Raw genomic sequence first — 21,358 nt, forward strand, 5'->3', positions numbered from 1 at the left:
GTCGGCTGTGCACGAGAGTGAGCCGCTGGAGGATGATGTTATTTCATTAACATTGTCTGATTCAGGGGCCATTGCTCTGCAGGGATCAGCCCAGCAAAAGCAGGAAATAGCTGAGGAGGGCAAAGAAGCTGAGGCTGAGCCTTCCCAATCCTCCTGCCCTGCATATAAAGAGCTTTTGGAAATTATGGATCGTGCCACGCATGCACTCCCCTCAGCATGGTGGTGTGGGTATACCGTTCCCCATAGCGACCCCTAGAGGATGCAGTTTGAAGTTCCCATGAAAGGGAACATCTAGGTTTCTTGCCATGCTGCGGACGCAAGCTTCAGACGAAGAAGTGAATGATGTGTGCTCCCGGCGCCTATTTTATAGTCGCACCGGTGGTGACGTCATGGCTGTGACACCGGCCAACGAGTTGGTGTTTTTTCAATGTATGGTTCAGACACAGGTCACGACGAGGCGTTCCCCATAGCAACCCCTAGAGGATGCAGTGTCTCGTTCCCTACTCAGGGAACCATGGTTACATAAGTAACCTGAGACGTTTCCATATTGCATTTCAACAAGAACATACGCTGTCAATTACCATCATGTGTGTTCAAAATCGTTTAGCAAGAAGGCCTCCAGTAACAGCAAAGTTCTGTCCTGTAAAAAGGTCAATGTTGTTAGCAACACTGCGTTGCACGGCTTTTGTTATTATTTTAAAAAAAGGGCATTGGGTTTCTTCATACATAAAATGTTTTTAAATCAAACACATGGCACGGAAAATGCTGGATAGAAGGAGTGAGAAATGTAACAATCGGTTTTAAGACCAGGCTTTGTGTCAAACGTTTTGTTCTGCACAGGAATTTCCTGAAAGACTTTCTCCATTCTGTGCCCGTGTTGACCCAGCCTTGCCTTCACCTTCAGCGCGGCTCTGCACGCCACATGGCTCGTTTTCAAGTATGCAGAGAGCTAAAGCGAAAGAAAGGCTGCTGGAGATGGCTTCAACACCTGTTCTCTGGCCTGGTCTGAAGGCCAAAAGTGGACAGCAATTCTTCACAGGACCTCTGGAGCCAGAAATACAGAGAGGATGATGGAGAACAGCGCTGGGTTACATTACACAAAGCACTGGGAGTAGGTTCCGAAAGAGTCATGGAAGCTGGAGTTATATCATCCAAATTCAAAATGCAAGTACAGATTTGCTGGTAAATGCCAGTGGATGTAAAACTAAATGTTTTATGGTGTGCTTTAGGGGAGTAAATGAAAAATCTGCCAAATTCGTCATCACAACTGTATGACCTGCCACCTTCCCTGGAACACAAAAGGTGAAATTTTAAAGACAATCCAGTCTTCTCTTTTCAATATAATAAAATTGAATGAGCTCTAAAATTTATCAAAAAGCATCATAAAATTATCAAAAAAGTGGTTAATATGCAACTTGAATGATACGTTGTCGTTTGAAGTCTTATCATGGTGTCTATTCACTAATAATAGTGTCAGTTATTTGTTTTTATACTCAAATGAGAACTTCTCATGAAAAATATATCTGCCTAATTCACATCATTGGTCATTTGGATAAAACTTGCCCAAATTATCTCCATATAAAGGAATTCTGTGCATCCTTTCCTTTACAGTCTTTTCAGAACGCCTCACTTCTTTCTGGGACTTTTCCAAACTCCCTGAAAACTGCAGTTGTTAAACCACTTCTGAAAAAGAGTTCTTCTAATCTACAGCATTACTTGAAACCCCTTCTGAGAATGTATGATAAAATATAGAATGAATGGTATTTACATGTTTTAATGCGTTTCTAAGGCTACCCAGAGTATGTGATTCTTGCATGCGTGTGGTTTTAATTCTTCCTACATTTTGAATACATTTTAATACAAAAGTTATTGAAGAATCATGATTTGATCAATGAACCAATAATCCAGCTGCCAACTGTAAACATCTCAATAGATTGGAAGATTGTCAATGTTCTGTATAACAACTTAAAGGGATAGTTCACCCAAAAATGTAAATTCTGTCATCATTTTCTCACCCTCGATTTGTTTCAAACTTGAATGAGTCTCTTTCTTCTGTTGAACACAAAAGAAGATATCTTGAAGAATGTTGGTATTTTAATTTTTTTCCATACTATGGAAGTCGATGGTTACCGTCAACTGTTTAATGATGACAAAATTTGATGATGAAATTTTTCATTTTTGGGTGAACTATCACTTTAAATTTCATTTTTTCCTCACAAAAAGTTTCATATGGGAGATTGGGAATATAAAGTATGAAGTACTCCTGATAGTTGTATGGTGCTTGTGTGCCTTTTAGAAGCTTGAAAGGTCTGTTCTCCATTGTTAATGCACACAAAAAAGATTGAAACAGCATAATGATTGAATTACTCCTTTAAAGAGAAATCTCATTTTATTACAGCACCTGTACATTTGAAAAATGTGAAGCAAACCTTCACATAAGCCATTTTCCAGTCGTAGTTTGACCGACGAAAAAATCATTTGCATCATTGGGCTCTTTACAACTGAATCATCTCGACTCTTCCTGATCTATAAAGTAAAACATCTCTGGAAGCAGAAGCCGTAGATAATATGAACATGATTATTGGACTCGCGGTAGAATGGAGTGCAATGCTGCAAGTTTCTTAGGTTGCAATAAGAAGGAAAAACACTAAAATATTCTGAAGGAGTTGAAAGATCAGCAGTCCGTGATGAGCCCTCTGAGGTTTCCTGGAGAAAATGTGTCACCTCTCTCTCGCTTTCCTTCATCTCCCTTTCACTCCTGCCTACCCCACCATCTGCTCTGGTGGAGATTTTCCTTGGAGCCCAAAACAAAAGAAATAACTAAACCGGCACGGGCTCCAAAAGACATCACTTAATCACGGCAGGAGCAGGATCTTACACCAGGGACCTCGAAGGGGACGCCCGTCCAATTCTCTGTCATGTCCAGGCCTTCATTTTTTAAACAGACAAAAAAAAAGGGAAACTAATCCTCCGAATATCTCTCCACCTGATGAGCTCCGCAGTTGCAGGCCATCGTTGTGCCCGCCAACCTGGCTGTCATACAATCAGGCAATGAGCCCTTCGAGCGATTGTAACCTCGACTTTTGGCGCAAGTCGTGGATTTATGCGTAGAAATAACCAATTTGGCATCGCTACAGGTGCAGAAAGGCCTTGGGCCTGGTGAGGGTCTCTCCACATATGTTTGCAATTCACCAGGTTGTTTGTTTCTGATCGTTCCCTAATAAAGAAAACAGATTTGCTAAATTGCACTACTCTGATCCGGTTCAATTGCGCATTAATCGAGAAAAGCTACGGTCTAGTTCCAAACTGAAGATGGCTGTCTGCAGATCCAATTAGAGGTTTGTCAGTTGGGAAAGAACAGGATGCTGGTATCATAAAACGAAAGAACAAAGAAAGGATCCGCAATCACAGATTCTCTGCCATCGTATAAGAAATTGAAGTGGTTGAGTTCGTAACACGGGAACAAGGGGGGGGGTGAATTCGCTCCCCAACAAAAACACACTTGATAGCCCTGTTTTCGCAACTCGTCCTTGTAATGTTGAATGACAATGTTTATAATTCCACAACATCTGCGGGATTGCGTACATACATTTGTGGGTCTCATTTGGCCACAGAAAGAGAGGGAAAGACCAGAAGCGACAGGGGCCTCGCGGCTTGCGTGCTTGTGATGTAATGTAATTACTGCTGGTGAATGGCCTGCATGCCATCCATAGATCAGTCATCTTTTAAGTGATCTGAATGTTTCGTTGGCTGTTTTGATAGCCCTGTGGTTGATTAAAGTAGCGTACATAAAATTTGCCAGAAACATTTGGTTATATGTTAGGCATAATGCACAGTCAGGCAGTCATTACTACAAAACAAACCGAAAAGGCTAAACTAGCGGAACAAACAAACGGTCATGAAACTTTTGTTGAAATTACTTTTTTATCGTACTCTGAAGAAATCTTAGGCTTAGGATTTAAGCTTAAATCTTTTGTAAGATAAATGGTGCTTTGGATCATAATAAGCATATAAACTCATCAAATAAGCAACTATTATTCAACAAATACAAACACTGCAACAATTTCATAATAATATTAATTTAAATAGGTATTTCATATATATATATATACATGTTATTTACTTACTGTTAATGTAATTAATTTATATGCATATTTAAACATTGGATTCACACTAATAATCATTATAAAAATTTTAAAACGGTGAAGGTGATAATGCTGATAAAATATGTATTTGTTCAAAATATTCATTAGAAATGCATTGTTATTATTATTATTAATAATAATAAAAATGATAAATGAAAAGTCTTATATTTTAAAAACTAGTATTACATGTAATTATTATTATTATTATTAATAATAATAATAATACATATTTACACAATATTTATTACACATTTCATATTATTATTATTGTTATTAATGTGATAATACACATTATAAAATGATTACATTATAAATATTTTAGACTATTCTATCTTTTCAAGTAATAAATAACATTTTAAACAACAACAGTAATAATAGTTAATAATAATAATAATACATTTTTAATAATTATCACTTTTTATTGTTGTAATCAATAACCATAAAATAATACAATTATGATTATTATTCTTACATTAAAGTTCTTATGATTATTCAAATATTAAATACTACTACTAATAACAATAATAATAATATTGCAACATGCAACACGCAAGTATTACACTGGAGAGTAATGCGATGTTCATATCCCATTGGAGAGCATATGCAAACCTTGTCACCACTCTCCAGCCAAAAATAAAACAACAACAACAAAGGAAACTAAGTGAGAGCATGAGGGGAACAGACCATCAAGCATTCAGTTTGGCAGGACGCATGGACTCTCAAACTGTTTTCAGACATGTCATAGTCATATTGACTACTGGCAAGCAAAAAGACGTGCGCGAGAATTCAAAGTCTCAATTTATGAGGCCAGTAGCACTGAGGTGTGAAGGGAAAATGGTTTGTTGATGTATACTGGCCAATCTGATTCATATAACCCTCCATCAGCCCTTCATCCAAACGTACAGCGAGAGAATTACTCAATTGAAAGTGAAGGGTAAAGTCCCTTAAAATTAAAGTGCCTTTGTTTCAGTGTTCGCTATGAACGTCATCTTTAATTTCAAATGATCCTGGTGCTTCACCGACATCTGTCTGTGCACCAGATTAATGGCCGACTCTCTCAGGAAGAGCTGACACATTTGGCCAACTCGACTGTCTTCATGCCACCATAAGCATGAATCAATGGAACAAATTATCATCGACTCCATGTCGCTTTACCACTATATTAGATGCAGTTCCAGACAACAAGTTAAGGTTTTAACCACATCATTTGGAACCCAAAAAGCATGTTTTCCCATTGAAAGCCATTCAAAAAAGCCCTATTTATTCTTTTATCTGCCCAAATCTTGTGATCTATCAGTTTTCATGAAGCACACCAAAGTTGGTGTATAACTACGCCTGCGTTTGTGAAGGGAAATGTTTTTCACTCATTCTGTCCGTCTCATGAGGGACTGTCGTAATGAACAGACCAGATACTATCACAAGACATCAAACTCAGTCAGCAAACCTTCAACAGGACACGTCTCTCAGGAACAGCATGTACGGAGATGGAGAAAATCTGTGGACAACATAGAATATATTGTAAGACTGCAAATCTCTCCAACACTAGCCTTCATGTTACTACTGCAGACATATCTATCCAGAAATAAACATCCATCTAGTTCAGGGCCTTGAGTTACAGATTAGGTACCAAGAGTATTTATGTCCCTCAAATAGATTTAGGCAAAATGTTAATTTTAGTTGATTTCTCTTATTTATATTTTAAAATATTTTTGGCCTGTTCTCACTCCTGTGTTTAGTTAATATTCACATGTTTTGTTCATGAAAACAAAATACATTTTGTCCTTATTCACTCTCTATATTTGACAATATATTATTAAACTTGACACTTAAAACCAGTTAAACTTGGTTTTAAACCCCGGATACGGGTCCAAAATCGCGTTAAAATGTTTATGCTTCATTTACATAGCTTTCCTTATATGGTATCAGCCCATATATGGGTTCATTTGAAAGCTTGGAGTGTCTTCTTTACAAAGAATACCATTCCTTTTGGTTTTTATATTCATAAAGCAGTAAAATTAAGCTTAGAAATTTATTCGTCCCACACACGAATTTCCGCCTAACCATTGCAAATAATTTTTACGGGATTGTAGGGTTAATGTGTTTTATAAAGCCTGTTTTTGCAAAGGAAACTCACAATGACACATTTAGATGCAGAAATAGACAATTTGACTCGCTTCACATATAATGTAATAACTCCTGGTTAGAAGCTGTTATTTGAAAGATTCTTTTTTCTGGTACTTTTTGACATCTAGTGGCATCAAACAAAGTAAATTGCAGAGAGCTGTGCCTAATAGAACCTGAATTACAGAATTTCAAAAAAATAATTTATTTTAAAACTCCAAAAGCGCCTATGTTTTCTTGTGTTTATTGTAATATTTGAAATATATATAATGTTATTTATAAAGAATTACACTCATATTTTGTAGTTCAAAGGGTTTTCTTTACAATGAACCATTTTTTTTCATTTCCTTCATTGTATGTGTGTAGGGTAAACATTTGAATTTGAGTATGTCAAATTTAGGTGAAAATACCAAAAAACGCCCTGAGCTTAAGTTAATAGACTTACAGACTTGAAGTTGTGTGTTACTAAAGTATCTGTATATCTGCATCTTGTTTTTTTTTGTTGTTTTTTTAGTTTGTTGGTAAGACAATATATATATATATATATATATATATATATAACATATTTTTTATCTCAAAATATTCAAAAATATAAAATAATAATAATAATAAGTGAACTCTTTAAAAAAAAAAAGTTAGGTATGTTTACCTTGCTTTTTTTTTAGGTTTGTCTTTAAGACAAAATGAAAACATCAACCCTTTTATCATCATAATTTTATATGTTCTATAAACTAAAAAAACTAAAATAAAATTAAAAAAAATTACCATAATGATGCCATTGTCACAACTGGACAGAGAGGCACACAATGGAAGATTGATTCTGAGCTTCTTTATTGCCATAAACTGAAGGTAGGTTCCACAACGGAATGTTCAAACATAAAAAGGCAAAAGTCTCATAAACTAATAAATCACTGTTCTTATCTTAAATCCTTCTTGGAATGCCAACAGGAGAGAGAGACGCGGAGCCACTGAGATCCAGGCAGGTAAGTGGAGAGATCGGAGAAGGTGTGCAACCTTGAGACCAGTCGACGAGGGAAGGAGGTGAGAAGCTTGATAATAGGTATGGTAAGTGGAATCAGGTGTCTGTAATCAGTAATCTGGTGATTGTGATCTGGTGTAGGTGGCTGGTGAATCTGTGACAGTACCCCCTCCCCACGGGTGACTCCTGGCACCCGTTACTGACGGGGAGGATGACCGCAACCCCTAGGAGCAGGACGATCTGGGTGAGATTGATGGAAATAGAGTGATAGATCCAGAACATCGTCTCTGTCCACCCAAGATCTTTCCTCAGGACCGTACCCCTCCCAATCCACAAGGTATTGGAGCTGGCCGCCCTATCATTGGGAGTCTAGGATTTCTTTGACTCGGTAGATGGTCTCGTTGGAGTCGACCTCGAGAGGAGGAGGTATCTCGGGTTCTGTGGATGAAGGGAGAAGTGGATCAATAAAAGGTTTTAACCGGGAGACATGGAAGTGAAATGCTATAAGTGGATGGGAGTTGGAGTTCATATGTGACATCATTGATTTGCCTTGTGATAGGGAATGGTCCGACATAACGGTGACTCAGCTTCCTGCAGGGCAGCCGGAGACGAATATCCCGAGTGGAGAGCCAGACTCGGTCACCCGGTTGATAGGTAGGTGTAGCAGAGTGACGGACATCGGCATAGTGCTTATGTCTCCGCGGAGGAGGAGGTATCTCGGGTTCTGTGGATGAAGGGAGAAGTGGATCAATAAAAGGTTTTAACCAGGAGACATGGAAGTGAAATGCTATAAGTGGATGGGAGTTGGAGTTCATATGTGACATCATTGATTTGCCTTGTGATAGGGAATGGTCCGACATAACGGTGACTCAGCTTCCTGCAGGGCAGCCGGAGACGAATATCCCGAGTGGAGAGCCAGACTCGGTCACCCGGTTGATAGGTAGGTGTAGCAGAGTGACGGACATCGGCATAGTGCTTATGTCTCCGCACTGACCGCTGGAGATGGACATATGCCGAGTCCCATACCCCCTCGTTCTCACGGAACCAGTAGTCAACCGCAGGGACTTCTGAAGGCTCACCAGTCCAGGGGAAGAGTGGCGGTTGATACCCGAGCACACATTGGAATGGTGTTAATCCAGTCGTCTCCTGTCGTAATGAATTTTGGACATACTCAGCCCAGGGGAGATACTGGCTCCAATTGTCCTGATGTTCGTTGCAGTAGGCTCGGAGATATGGATCTTGCGTTCGGTCTGGCCGTTGGTTTGAGGGTGATAACCTGAAGATAGACTGACAGAGACACCCAGCAGATGGAAGAAGCCACGCCAGACCCTGGATATAAACTGTGGCCCTCTATCGGAAACAATATCCTCTGGGATACAGAAAGACGTGATGGAAGAGAGTTTCAGCTGCTCCTAAGGCAGTAGGTAACCCTCGTAAGGGGATTAGCTTGCAGGCTTTGGAGAATTTGTCCACAACCAAGAAGATGGTCGTGTATCCATTGGAAGGTGGAAGATCTGTAGCAAAATCCACCCCGATATGGGACCAGGGTCGGCATGGGATGGATAGTGGAACCAACTTGCCTTCTGGTAGGCGGCGTGGAGTGGATGTGATGGCACAGACCGAAAAACTCTTGACGTAGTGGACGACATCCCAAGCCATGCTGGGCCACCAGTAACAGTTCCGGAGGAGCAAGAGTGTTTGTTGGCTGCCTAGGTGACCCGGTCCCAGAGATGTGTGGATGGAGTCCATAAGGGCGAGGTGCAGAGTGGTAGGTACATAACTCTTACCTTCCGGAACTCCCGGCAGAGCGGGTTCCGTCAGAGTTGTGGCATGAATTTGATCTTCGAGTGCCCATTCTATAGGGCACACGAACAAGGTGGGCAAAAGAATGGGTTCCGGGCTTTCTGGAGATGGATCAGGTTGGTGAAGGCGAGAAAGAGCATCTGCTTGGAGGTTCTTATGACCTGGACTGTAGGATACGGTGAATTTGAAGTGAGTGAAGAACAAGGCCCATCTTGCTTGTCGTGGATTGAGGCGCTTAGCCTCTCAAAGGTATTGGAGGTTCTTATGGTCAGTTATCACAGGGTACTGAGCTCCTTCCAACCAGTGTCGCCACTCCTCCAGTGCGAGCTTGATGGCAAGTAACTCGCGGTTCCTGATGTCATAATTCTGCTCCGCCGGGGACATCTTCTTGGAGAAGTATGCGCATGGATGGAGTACTGAGGTTTCACCCTTCCATTGGGAGAGTACTGCACCAACTCCTAGCTTTGAGGTGTCCACCTCCACCACGAAACGGAGATTCGGGTCTGGGTGAATGAGGGTAGGAGCGGTGCAGAAGGTCAATTTCAGCTGGTGGAAAGCCTCCATGGCCTCAGGTGTCCAGGAGAGGGATTTAGGCTTTCGCCAGAGGAGGTGTAAGTGGAGCTGACAGCTGCCTGAAATGGGCTATAAACTGGTGATAAAAGTTAGTGAATCCCAGAAATCTCCTTGACCGTGGTAGGTTGTGGTCAGATCCGCACTGCCTCCGCTTTCCTCTGGTCCATTTGTACTCCTTCTGGGGTTATGATATAGCCCAGGAACTGAATGGTGGTTTGATGGAACTCACAATTCTCTAGTTTAAGATATAAGTGATGCTGGCGGAGACGGAGTACCTGGGTGACGTGCCGTTGTTCCTCGAGATTGGGTGAGTAGATTAGAATGTCATCGATGTAGATGATGACAAACCGGTTGAGAATGTCTCTGAAGATTTAATTCATAAAATTCTGGAATATTGAAGGTGAGTTTGAAAGGCCGTACAGTATCACCCGGTACTCGTAGTGCCAAGAGGGAGTCACAAAGGCCATCTTCCACTCATCCCCTCTTCGGATACAGACTAGATCGTAGGCACTGCGTAAATCTAACTTGGCGAAGAAATGAGCTCCACGGAGTTCCTCCAAGGCGGCTGGTACCAGAGGAAGAGGATAGGTGAATTTGACAGTCTGGGCGTTGAGTGCTCGATAATCAATACAGGGGCGTAAGCCCCCGTCCTTCTTCGCCACAAAAAAGAAACTGGAGGCTGCAGGAGAGGTGAAAGGATGGATGAACCCCTGTGGTAAGGCCTCCTTAATGTACTCCTCCATGGCAGCTCGCTCCGAGATCAAGAGTGGGTAGACATGTCCCTTAGGCAGTTTGGCCCCAGGCAGCAGGTCGATGGCGCAGTCCCATGGCCGATGTGGAGGAAGATGTGTCGCCGCGACCTTACTGAATACGTCCTGGAACGCCCGGTACTCAGTAGGAATTTGTACAGTGTTATGGAATGCAGGACTTTCAATGGTGGTTGAGCATAGGGCACTGGTTTGAATGGGTGTAGGAAGATGGGTGTCTGTTAAGCATCCCTGGAAGCAGTATTCACTCCACCTGAGCACCTCCCCGGAAGTCCAGTGGATGTCAGGATGATGCTGAGCAAGCCAGGGACGTCCCAGGACTATATCCACTGTAGCCTCCTCCAGCACCAGGAACGAGATTCGCTCATAGTGTAAACATCCGAGCGACATTTTCATTATATATATAAATAATGAAAAAAAGTGACACCATCATACTTTAAAAACTGGACGTTGTATTTTTAGTATGTCGGTAAGACAATGCTAAAACGTCAGCCATGTTGCCATCATATTTTTACATTAAATTATTTTGTAAATAAGAAAAATTTATAAATAAAAAATGACACCATCATTCTTGCAAAAGAACAACTCTTCGAGAATTAAAAAAAAAAACAATTTGTCAGTAAGATAATATTAAAATGTCAACCCTGTTACCATATTATGAATTAAACAAATGATATTTGAAAGGTGGATATTTAAAATGCATTAAATACTTTATATTATTTGGCTTGAGATGGCACAATGCAATTTATTAGCGCATTCTTAGTGCATATCTCAGAGAATGTTTAAAATCATTCAAAATGTACTTTAAAAGATCACCTTCTCAAATTGGAAAAGGCACCCGTTAATTTTAACATGTCACTGGGACCTACTGTTTAAGGAAAATAAACTGCATGGAAACGGCATCTTGCCATTGGCAAGAATACTAAAGCCTGACAAAGATAACATCATTTTTAAACCTAGAATGTACTTAATTATGAGCTATTTTAGTCAGTTAGCAGACTCTTTCTTATCCAAACACTGGAATAAGAATATATCAGTCCCAGACTGAAAACACCAGTTCTGTTACAGTAATATTGCAGTTCTGCCTCTGATATTAGCCTGGTTTCCAGTAACTGCTATTGTGTTCCACTGATATACAATTCCATAAAACACTTAAAACAGTACAAACTACTACAAAACTCAAGTCATACGGTCACACAAGAGCACAGAATTGGTGAAAGAGAACACATTTGATGCTAATTTAATAGATTAGAGATGTAGGCCAATGATGAGCGTTAAGTTTAACTTTTTTCAGTTCATAGTTTTTGTCTTTGATAAAAAAATAAAATAAAAAAAGTATATTAAATGTTTAACATTTATTGATTACACTCCTGATTAAAAGTTTGAGGTCAGTACTTTTTGAATAAAAAATATACTTTTATTCAGCAAAGACTACATTTAAATTGATCAAAAGTGTCAGTAAAGATATTTCATAATATTATAAAATATTTCTAGCAAATAAATGCTATTCTTGTGAATTTTCTATTAATCAAAGAAAGTATATGAATTATATATGATATATTCATATATGAAATTATATGAATATATGATAAAGAAAAGAAAAGTTTTTTTAAGTATATTCAAATATATATTTATAACAATATTTTAATATTACTGTATTTTTGCTCAAATAAATGCAGCTTAGGTGAGACTACTTTCTTTCAAAAACATTTTAAAAAATCTAACCGACCCAAAACGGTACTGTAATTCTGACTAAAAAGAAAACTGTGGACAATAAAAAAGTAACTTTTAGTTGACAATAATGTGCAAAACTACAAAACTGGGCCCAACTGTAAAACCAAATTTCAACAAAAATTATTTAAAATGTCTAAACATATATTATTTTAAAAATGCATGAAAATGTTATAAATAAAATGCAATATGAAATTAGCCCTTGTTGCAAAAAAGATAAAAAATTAATTTTAAATGTAAATAACTTTAAAATAACTTAATATTAAACATTAATAACATACACATAATCAAATAAAGATACGGTGTTGGGGAGTAAATTTGTCAGTAAGATAATATTAAAATGTCAACCCTGTTACCATATTATGAATTAAACAAATGATATTTGAAAGGTGGATATTTAAAATGCATTAACCCACCACGACCCAAAACGGTACTGTAATTCTGACTAAAAAGAAAACTGTGGACAATAAAAAAGTAACTTTTAGTTGACAATAATGTGCAAAACTACAAAACTGGGCCCAACTGTAAAACCAAATTTCAACAAAAATTATTTAAAATGTCTAAACATATATTATTTTAAAAATGCATGAAAATGTTATAAATAAAATGCAATATGAAATTAGCCCTTGTTGCAAAAAAGATAAAAAATTAATTTTAAATGTAAATAACTTTAAAATAACTTAATATTAAACATTAATAACATACACATAATCAAATAAAGATACGGTGTTGGGGAGTAACTAGTTACATGTAACAGCATTACGTAATTTAATTACAAAATAAATGTAACTGTAATCCAGAAAAAATGTGTAATTAAACAGTTACTTATAAAAATGTTAACGATTACAAATGGGGTTACATCTGAATATTTTCTGCAAAAAGATAGGATATGTTGAATAATTTTCGATGTGCATATTGCCTCCTGCCATTTAAAGGCCGTTAATTAAAGCAATGCTATTCTGATGATCTTGCATCAGTCGGAGTGTAAACAGTGAGAGATCCTGAAACTGGTGAAAAGTGTTTGGTTAATGGTGAACATTTACATATTGTGCATATCCTAGTGTCGCTGCATTTGGGGTAATAACAACGGAAATTTTTATTGTGTAAGGTGCCAAGAATATAGAGACCCAGGTTGCACTGTTTGTTCGTTCACACGCATCTATCGGATTGGCTGCTGCCTTTAGCGGTGCCTTTACTGATTACCTCCATTGTTCAAAGCATTCGGCACAATCATCTGTGAGTGATGTCACTTCCCAATACAAACACACCCCTTATTCAGTAGGAATTTGTACAGTGTTATGGAAGGCAGGACTTTCAATGGTGGTTGAGCATAGGGTACTGGTTTGAATGGGTGTAGGAAGATCTGTTAAGCATCCCTGGAAGCAGTATTCACTCCACCTGAGCACCTCCCCGGAAGTCCAGTGGATGTCGGGATTGACACTTTGACACTGATTGACAGCTTTCTGTGTAATGCTTCAGAAATTCAAATACTAAAGGAATTGTGATCCCATTTGAGTTTTAGAAGGTTACATGTGCAATGCAGAGAGAGTGAAAAAGCAAACGTGGTCATTAATATTGCCATTTAAACAGTTACAAATGGACTTTACTTTTCCATTTGGAATTCGGCAGTCACTGTGCATTCGCAAAAGCGAAAATGCAAATGGTAATGCAAGATTTGCAATTGCGTTTGGATTGTGTCACAATTTATGCATCCACATATGGAAAATAGACACATTAGAAGTGTGTTGCTTAGGAAAGAATTACGTTATTTCCATCCAAAGAGCTTTCTGGGTTAATTTTGATACTATAAATGACCCCTTAGCATTAGCACACTTGCTTTATCCTGCTTTTTTTCAGCTTCAGCTTCATATGTTTATACCTGTCAGAGTAGGTCTGCCGCAGAAACCACACTGGCTTCGGTCCTGCCATCCGACTCTCTCCACATCGAGATTCCAGCTCATCAGAGCGCTTAGACAGCATTGAAACAGACAAGAAAACTGTAAGACAAGAACCACGGTGTCATTGCTAGAACATCCAAACAGTTTTCTGAAGACAAATAGGGTTTCCATTTGCATGTCAGGTACCCATCTTTGCAATTAATAATTTTAAATGAATACGCTTTTAATCAGAGTCTTGATGTTGTGGGTTTGTTCATGAGATCTCTCGAGACCACATTAATGTGACCGTGGTGTGGCTCTCATTACTCAGTGTCTTGGTCTGGATCTGGGTCTTGGTTTATGGTCTCGGACAAGACCGCAGAAGCAGTATTCACTCCACCTGAGCACCTCCCCGGAAGTCCAGTGGATGTCGGGATTGACACTTTGACACTGATTGACAGCTTTCTGTGTAATGCTTCAGAAATTCAAATACTAAAGGAATTGTGATCCCATTTGAGTTTTAGAAGGTTACATGTGCAATGCAGAGAGAGTGAAAAAGCAAACGTGGTCATTAATATTGCCATTTAAACAGTTACAAATGGACTTTACTTTTCCATTTGGAATTCGGCAGTCACTGTGCATTCGCAAAAGCGAAAATGCAAATGGTAATGCAAGATTTGCAATTGCGTTTGGATTGTGTCACAATTTATGCATCCACATATGGAAAACACAATTTGAAAATACAATTTGCAATTCCTTTTGAAAAAAATCCGGAATATCCTTCAATAATGGTGAGTGATAAAAAAAAAATTTCATGTACTGTAAATTTAAAAATCATTTAATCCAGAAACCAGAAAAGCCGCAAGTATAACAGTTCAGTGCAAAATATGTTTTCCAGCTATTAAAGTGCTTTGATATAAAAGGTTTCAATGTCGAACCTGAGGAAGCATCTGCAAGCATATAACTTAGCCTACAGCTAACTGTGAGCAGCCATTAAAAAATGTAGGAAAGACATTGCCTAGTGCCGCCTAATATGTATTCAAGACATATTTTAGGTCTGTGTATTGCTTGGTGCATATCCAGTAGTTAATTTAACAATGTTAATCTCCATTCATAACAAATTAGCTAGTCTGCTAGCTAGCTAAAGAAGTCTTTACCAGCCACACTTCTATTTATGAACCCTTTGACAGAAAATATATACCTAAAGTTTTTCCTCCTTGAATAAGGTTGGTAACCATGACAGATCCAAAACTACAGTTATTTCAGCATTGTAGTGTAACCTACATTAATGACTCACGGGACCATTGAGTGAAATCCAGGGCACCAACAGACTCCCCTGGCCAAATCAACTTTGAGTACTACTGTAAGGTTAACCCTGCCTGATTTAAATGTTTGAAAATGATTAACAGTTGAAAACATTTGTTAGGAATTTAGAAAAGTAATCAAATGTAATCAGGTAGATTACTTTAATAAAGTAACTGAACCAGTTACGCTACTTATTACACTTAAATAGGGTAACTTGTAATCTGTAACCTATTACATTTCTACATACAAGTAGCCTTCTCCATACTGTGAACATAAATAGTTGAACAAAATTCACTGATAATGAAGCCCAAAACAAGTGTTTATTAAAGACTCACCTAAACCACAGCAACCTCTGTGACCCTCGCTGAGCTGACAGGGCCGTGAAGAATTGAAAACAGTCACGATACAAGATGAAAGCAATTATAATCAGGATGGAATGAACCTCACAGTCATGGCAGGCAACAGTTGGGGAGAGAAGGCCAAAGCCCCGCCACAATTTCACCATCGTGGACGGCACACGAATTATTAAAAACTTTGACAAGCCTGTCCAGAAATCAGACACATTAGAAGTGTGTTGCTTAGGAAAGAATTACGTTATTTCCATCCAAAGAGCTTTCTGGGTTCATTTTGATACTATAAATGACCCCTTAGCATTAGCACACTTGCTTTATCCTGCTTTTTTTCTGCTTCAGCTTCATATGTTTATACCTGTCAGAGTAGGTCTGCCGCAGAAACCACACTGGCTTCGGTCCTGCCATCCGACTCTCTCCACATCGAGATTCCAGCTCATCAGAGCGCTTAGACAGCATTGAAACAGACAAGAAAACTGTAAGACAAGAACCACGGTGTCATTGCTAGCCACGACATTCTAATTTATTGAGATGCACCTGTATATTACTTTGTGACCCAGTATTAGGCTCCCAAATTTTTGCACGAATGAGATTTTTATTATATAAGATTTAGTCAAATGTTTTATTATAATTGACCAATTTAATGCCTAAAATAAAAAAGTATATGGAAATATGTTGTATATATATCGAATATTGAACAGATTGAATATTTTGGAAGTGAATTCTGGAAGGTGAATATGAATTACTGAATTTTTAATTATGAAAATGTGTGTGAAATATTTTGAATTGAAATATTCACAGCTTAAATAAACAACTATGTTAAATTTCAGGACCTAAAAATGCAAGCCCTGGAAATACAAGGCATTAAAAATTCAAGCACTGTTAATGCAATGCATTATTTTTTCAGTTAGTGCTATTCAACGTTTTTTTTTTGTTTGTTTCAAAGACATGGCATTATTTTTCTTCCATATTTAGGCTGTTCAGTGTCGATTCTTTCTTTTGGGAGACAATAACTTTATTTATTGTGCATTTTCGGATTTACAACTTTGCTGATCATTTACATTCACATACAGCTACATTACACACTGCATGAAAGGCAATATTCAAAATGGCATAATAGGGGCACTTTAACTAATTAGATTTTACAGTACAGTAGATTTTGATATATGGAAAAAGAAGCATTGGAAATAAGGCGAAACTTGATTGTTGGCTATATGAAATGAACTGCATTTTTTTTTTTTTTCAATTCAATAAAACTGAAAGGTCTTGGTTTGGATCTGGTCCTTAAGTGTTTCAGTTTTGATATGGATCTGGGCCTCGAGGGGTCTAATATTGATCTGGGTCTTGGAGGCTTCGGTTTTGGCTCCAACTTTGCTTTTTAGCATACAAGTGTCTCCAAAAAGCCCCTCAATGCACAGACCGATGTTATCATGCTGGCTCGTGGGCCAGTTTTACTCTTCACAAGCACATACGATATCAAAATACACTGCTGTGTTGGGGTTTAGTGGTAAGTTTATGCTGAAGGTGGGTTACAATGGTCGGGTTGGCATGGGGGTTTCTTCTTAAGTACGCGGTTTACCTCAGAAAGCCTTCAGACGTACTGAATGAAAGTCTCAGCAGGGCTTTCTGACCTCCTTAAAGATGATAAACACACCCTGGGGGATGAATAAAAAAAGCGAAGGAGGACATCATGTGAGCAAGAGAGGAGTGAAAAAACACCTTTTCCTGTTTGCTGAGATAAATATGCTGTCGACAGACGGCACTCTGGCAAAAACAAACCTCTTATGGTCCTTATTCAACCCTCATAAATACACCGTAAAAATATATATATAAAGAAAATACTATTTAGGGTTTTCTACTTCAAAACTTCACATTTAATTCAACGTGTCTTAGTAATTGTTTACTAGCAGTTTCTGAGTGAAAATTGTTTCTACATGAAAAAATGTTTACAGTCCCCTCAGATTCAGCTTCATTAGAGCAAAGCAAACGCATCCAAATGTCTGTCATTTTTGTGGCGGTAACAAGCATGAGCCAATAAAAGAAGAAGGAGCCCACTGAAGTAAAGAACGCAAACCTCTCCAAAGCCAAAAACAAAACAAAAACAAAACAATTTACAAAATATACAAACATCAATTTAAAAACACAAAAAATAAAAATAAAAAAGGACCTATTTCCCCTGTGGTCTGAGCTCGACAGAGGCAGGATTGCAATACACCATCACTTTTTAGGTGGTTTTAGCCAAGGGAATCTCTCTGCTTTGGAGCCCTTCTCATCTTTTTCTGTTGATTAATACTAACTGAAACGCTGGCTGACAATATGCTAAACCAAACCAGAACACAAACAAAGCTCTAATTCAGCAGCTCCATCAACCAAAAGGAAACATAGCAAATGAAGTTAGAGTACTGTGATCCATTACTTTTCAGCAGCAGGAAATTAAATTAATTTCCAAGGCATGGTAAACCCTGCACCATCTGTTACAGATGGGAAATGTTACTACACGTGATATAATCCAGTGTTTCCCAACCTTTCTTCACCTTATGGACCTCACAGCCCCTTCAATGTTTGGGGAACTTAATAAGTAAATATTATTAAATATATATATATATATTAATATATACTGTATATATATATAAGTCTCTTATGCTCACCAAGGCTGTGTTTATTTAATCAAAAATAAAAGAAACTGAAATATTGTGAAATATTATTACAATTTAAAATAACTGCTTTCTATTTGAATGTATATTAAAATGTAATTTATTCCTGTGATGAAAAGCTGAATTTTCAGCATCATTACTCCAGTCTTTAGAAATTATTCTAATATGCTGATTTAATGCTCATAAACATGTATTATTATTATCAGTGTTGAAATGTTGCTTAATGCTGCTTAACATCTTTTTTCGAAGCTGGGATACTACAGAATTTTTGATGAATATAAAGTTTTATAGAACAACATTTATTTGAAAAAAAAATCTTTTTTAACATTATAAATATCCGTATGGTCACTTTTTATCAATTTTATGCAGCCTTTTTAAATAAAATGACTTTCTTTTGGATGGCTGTGTGTGTGTGTGTTATAAATTATGTGTTATATATTATTATATTATTTATTTTAAAAGAATACTTAAAATATAAATGATTTAATACAAATATTTAAAATATTAAATTTATAGTGTAAAAATTTTATTTTAAAATATTTCATAATATTTATAACTACATTTAGTTAGACATTTGATTGAGACATTGCCATGAAAACAGCCATTGTGAAATATGAGCAACTGTGCATAAATCAAAGCAAATGCTGAAGGCCAAAAATCTGCTATAGGAAAGACTTAATTAACAGCCTAAAGAAATTTTCTGCAGAATCTGACACTCTGACACTGAGCAGTACTTGATGTTATAGCCAAATTTTCACTGCCACCAAGACGAACGCCTGATCAGTGATGATTGAAGGCGTTTCTCTTCGTTTTAAACACCACAACAACAGTCCTGGAGAACAGCTGTGCGCAATTACAGCAAATTGCACTGCATCTACAGACTGATAGAATCACCTCAAACTTCCTTCAATCTTGCAGGCACTACAAGCAAAAAATATATATTAGATTTTAATTTCCGACTTGAGATCACTGGACTCTGACACGTTTTCCAGTGTGCGGACAATTTCGGCTACCTGGTTGATTAATCTCTGACTTTCCCATCCCATTATTTTACAAACAAATCAGAGTGAAATCTTGCATCCAGTCCAAGAAAACACAGAAAGATTGTGTTGGTTTCCAAAAGGGAAAAACTGAGAGGGAGGTTTATCATTAAGCTGAGCTAAGGAAACCTTCAGAGAGAAAAAGTATTGCTGGACTCGGTTGATGGAGGAAGCAGAAAAGCTGGCGGCTGGACAGTGTTGTGTGGTCTCGACTGCGGAGAAGGGCTTCGGAGCAAAGGGTGGCGTAGCATTACATCACATCCATAGGGACTTTATTCACATCACATCATGAACAGAAGTGCTGGCTATCTTTTGAAATTAGGAAGATGAGCCATATGACGCCATAGTTCTTGCATGTTCTTGTCCAAACAATTGAAGTCAATAGGGTCCAAAACAACACTGAACCCTACTGACCTCGATTTTGTGGAGGGGGAAAAAAAGCACAGAGACATTTTTTTTAAATATCTTCTTTTTAACCTCCACAGAAGAAAGTAAGTCAGGTTTGGAATGACATGAGGGTGAGTAAAGTAGCATACACAATTATTTTCTCAAGTACTGTAAACATGTATAGTTTAAGGCAAGACATTACATGCAAAAAACTTTTTCATGCACTCATCAGTTCTGAGATTTTGGGTTATTTGGCTTTTGATAAATCAAAACATGCAAAATGCACTTTTATAATGTTTATTTTATGCCATGTATTTTACCAAATAAGTCCCCCCCCCCCCCCCAAGTTTAGTACATTACATAATTTGGTTTGGAATGACATGAGGGTGAGTAAAGTAGCATACACAATTATTTTCTCAAGTACTGTAAACATGTATAGTTTAAGGCAAGACATTACATGCAAAAAACTTTTTCATGCACTCATCAGTTCTGAGATTTTGGGTTATTTGGCTTTTGATAAATCAAAACATGCAAAATGCACTTTTATAATGTTTATTTTATGCCATGTATTTTACCAAATAAGGCCCCCCCCCCCCTCAAGTTTAGTACATTACATAATTTTTTATATCAATATGAATTATTTGTTAATTATTTTCCTGTCTATATTCTGAAGGTTTTTACTGAGGGGTTTGTTCATATATCATTTATCTGATTTTATACAACATTTTATAAAATGTTTTTGTCGTTGTCGTTTTAATATGTTAACAAAATGAAACAAGAATTTTGAATGTTCAGGTTTCCATTCTGAAAATGGATACAAATTGTGTATATTTATGCAAAGAGTGCATATTTAATTAGATAATAACTCATTTGCTAATTAAAACCTGTAATACAAAACAAATGCTATTCTTAATATAATCAATCATCTGGATAAGTATAGTGACATCTATTAGTTAATTTCTAATTAAATTATTTTAGTCATTAATTTTAAGCCTTTTAATAGTTATTTAACTATACTTATTTTACTTAGTTTATATTTATTTAGTTATTTTAACGTTTAATTTTACCCTATTCACATGGGGTGTGTTGCCTTAAGGATATTTGGATAATTTTACTGAGGAAAAAAAACTATGAAAAGAATGATTTTTGTGCAACATCATTTCAAAGAAATGTGCTGTGAGAGAACATGTGTTTTGCAATCACATTTCATCATGTGGAATGCAGACAAAGAAATAATTACCTCCAAATAAATTTGACGTCTTCCCGTGACGAAGTATAACACAGCATTTAGCTTAGGGCGCAAGAGACCTCATCTGTTCCTGTCAAGACAAACCAGATGAAAGAGTGGACGAAACGTAGCCCTGCCAATAGATAAACGGGATAAATGCAAACAAAGCTACATTTATCACGTGAACACAAACAGGTGGCTAATAAAACATGCTAATTTAATTTTACAACGTGAGGGAATGGACAGAACAATCCCACCTGTTGCCCATCTATTAGACAATGGTTGAAAAATTAAACAAGGCCATTTTGGTTCTGTCTAAATTGTATATAGAACTGCATGGCTTCCAGAATATGATTGCTTGGGGGTTATTATAGTTTAATAGAGTTGTTTTTCATGAA

At 37.5% G+C, this 21,358-nt stretch overlaps 1 long non-coding RNA gene across 1 annotated transcript; it reads right to left on the reverse strand.

Annotated features, from left to right (window-relative positions):
* Window positions 1-5,404: 5,404 nt before the first annotated feature.
* Window positions 5,405-21,083, reverse strand: LOC107574880 (uncharacterized). Its single transcript, XR_001607751.1, has 4 exons — window positions 20,973-21,083; window positions 16,010-16,127; window positions 15,637-15,844; window positions 5,405-5,640 (listed from the first exon to the last, which is right to left on the reverse strand). It is a non-coding gene; the product is annotated as an uncharacterized lncRNA (long non-coding RNA).
* Window positions 21,084-21,358: the final 275 nt, after the last annotated feature.

The sequence above is a fragment of the Sinocyclocheilus grahami genome, unplaced genomic scaffold (genome assembly GCF_001515645.1).
Source record: "Sinocyclocheilus grahami isolate Dianchi unplaced genomic scaffold, SAMN03320097.WGS_v1.1 scaffold2369.1, whole genome shotgun sequence".
Lineage (NCBI taxonomy): Eukaryota > Metazoa > Chordata > Actinopteri > Cypriniformes > Cyprinidae > Sinocyclocheilus > Sinocyclocheilus grahami.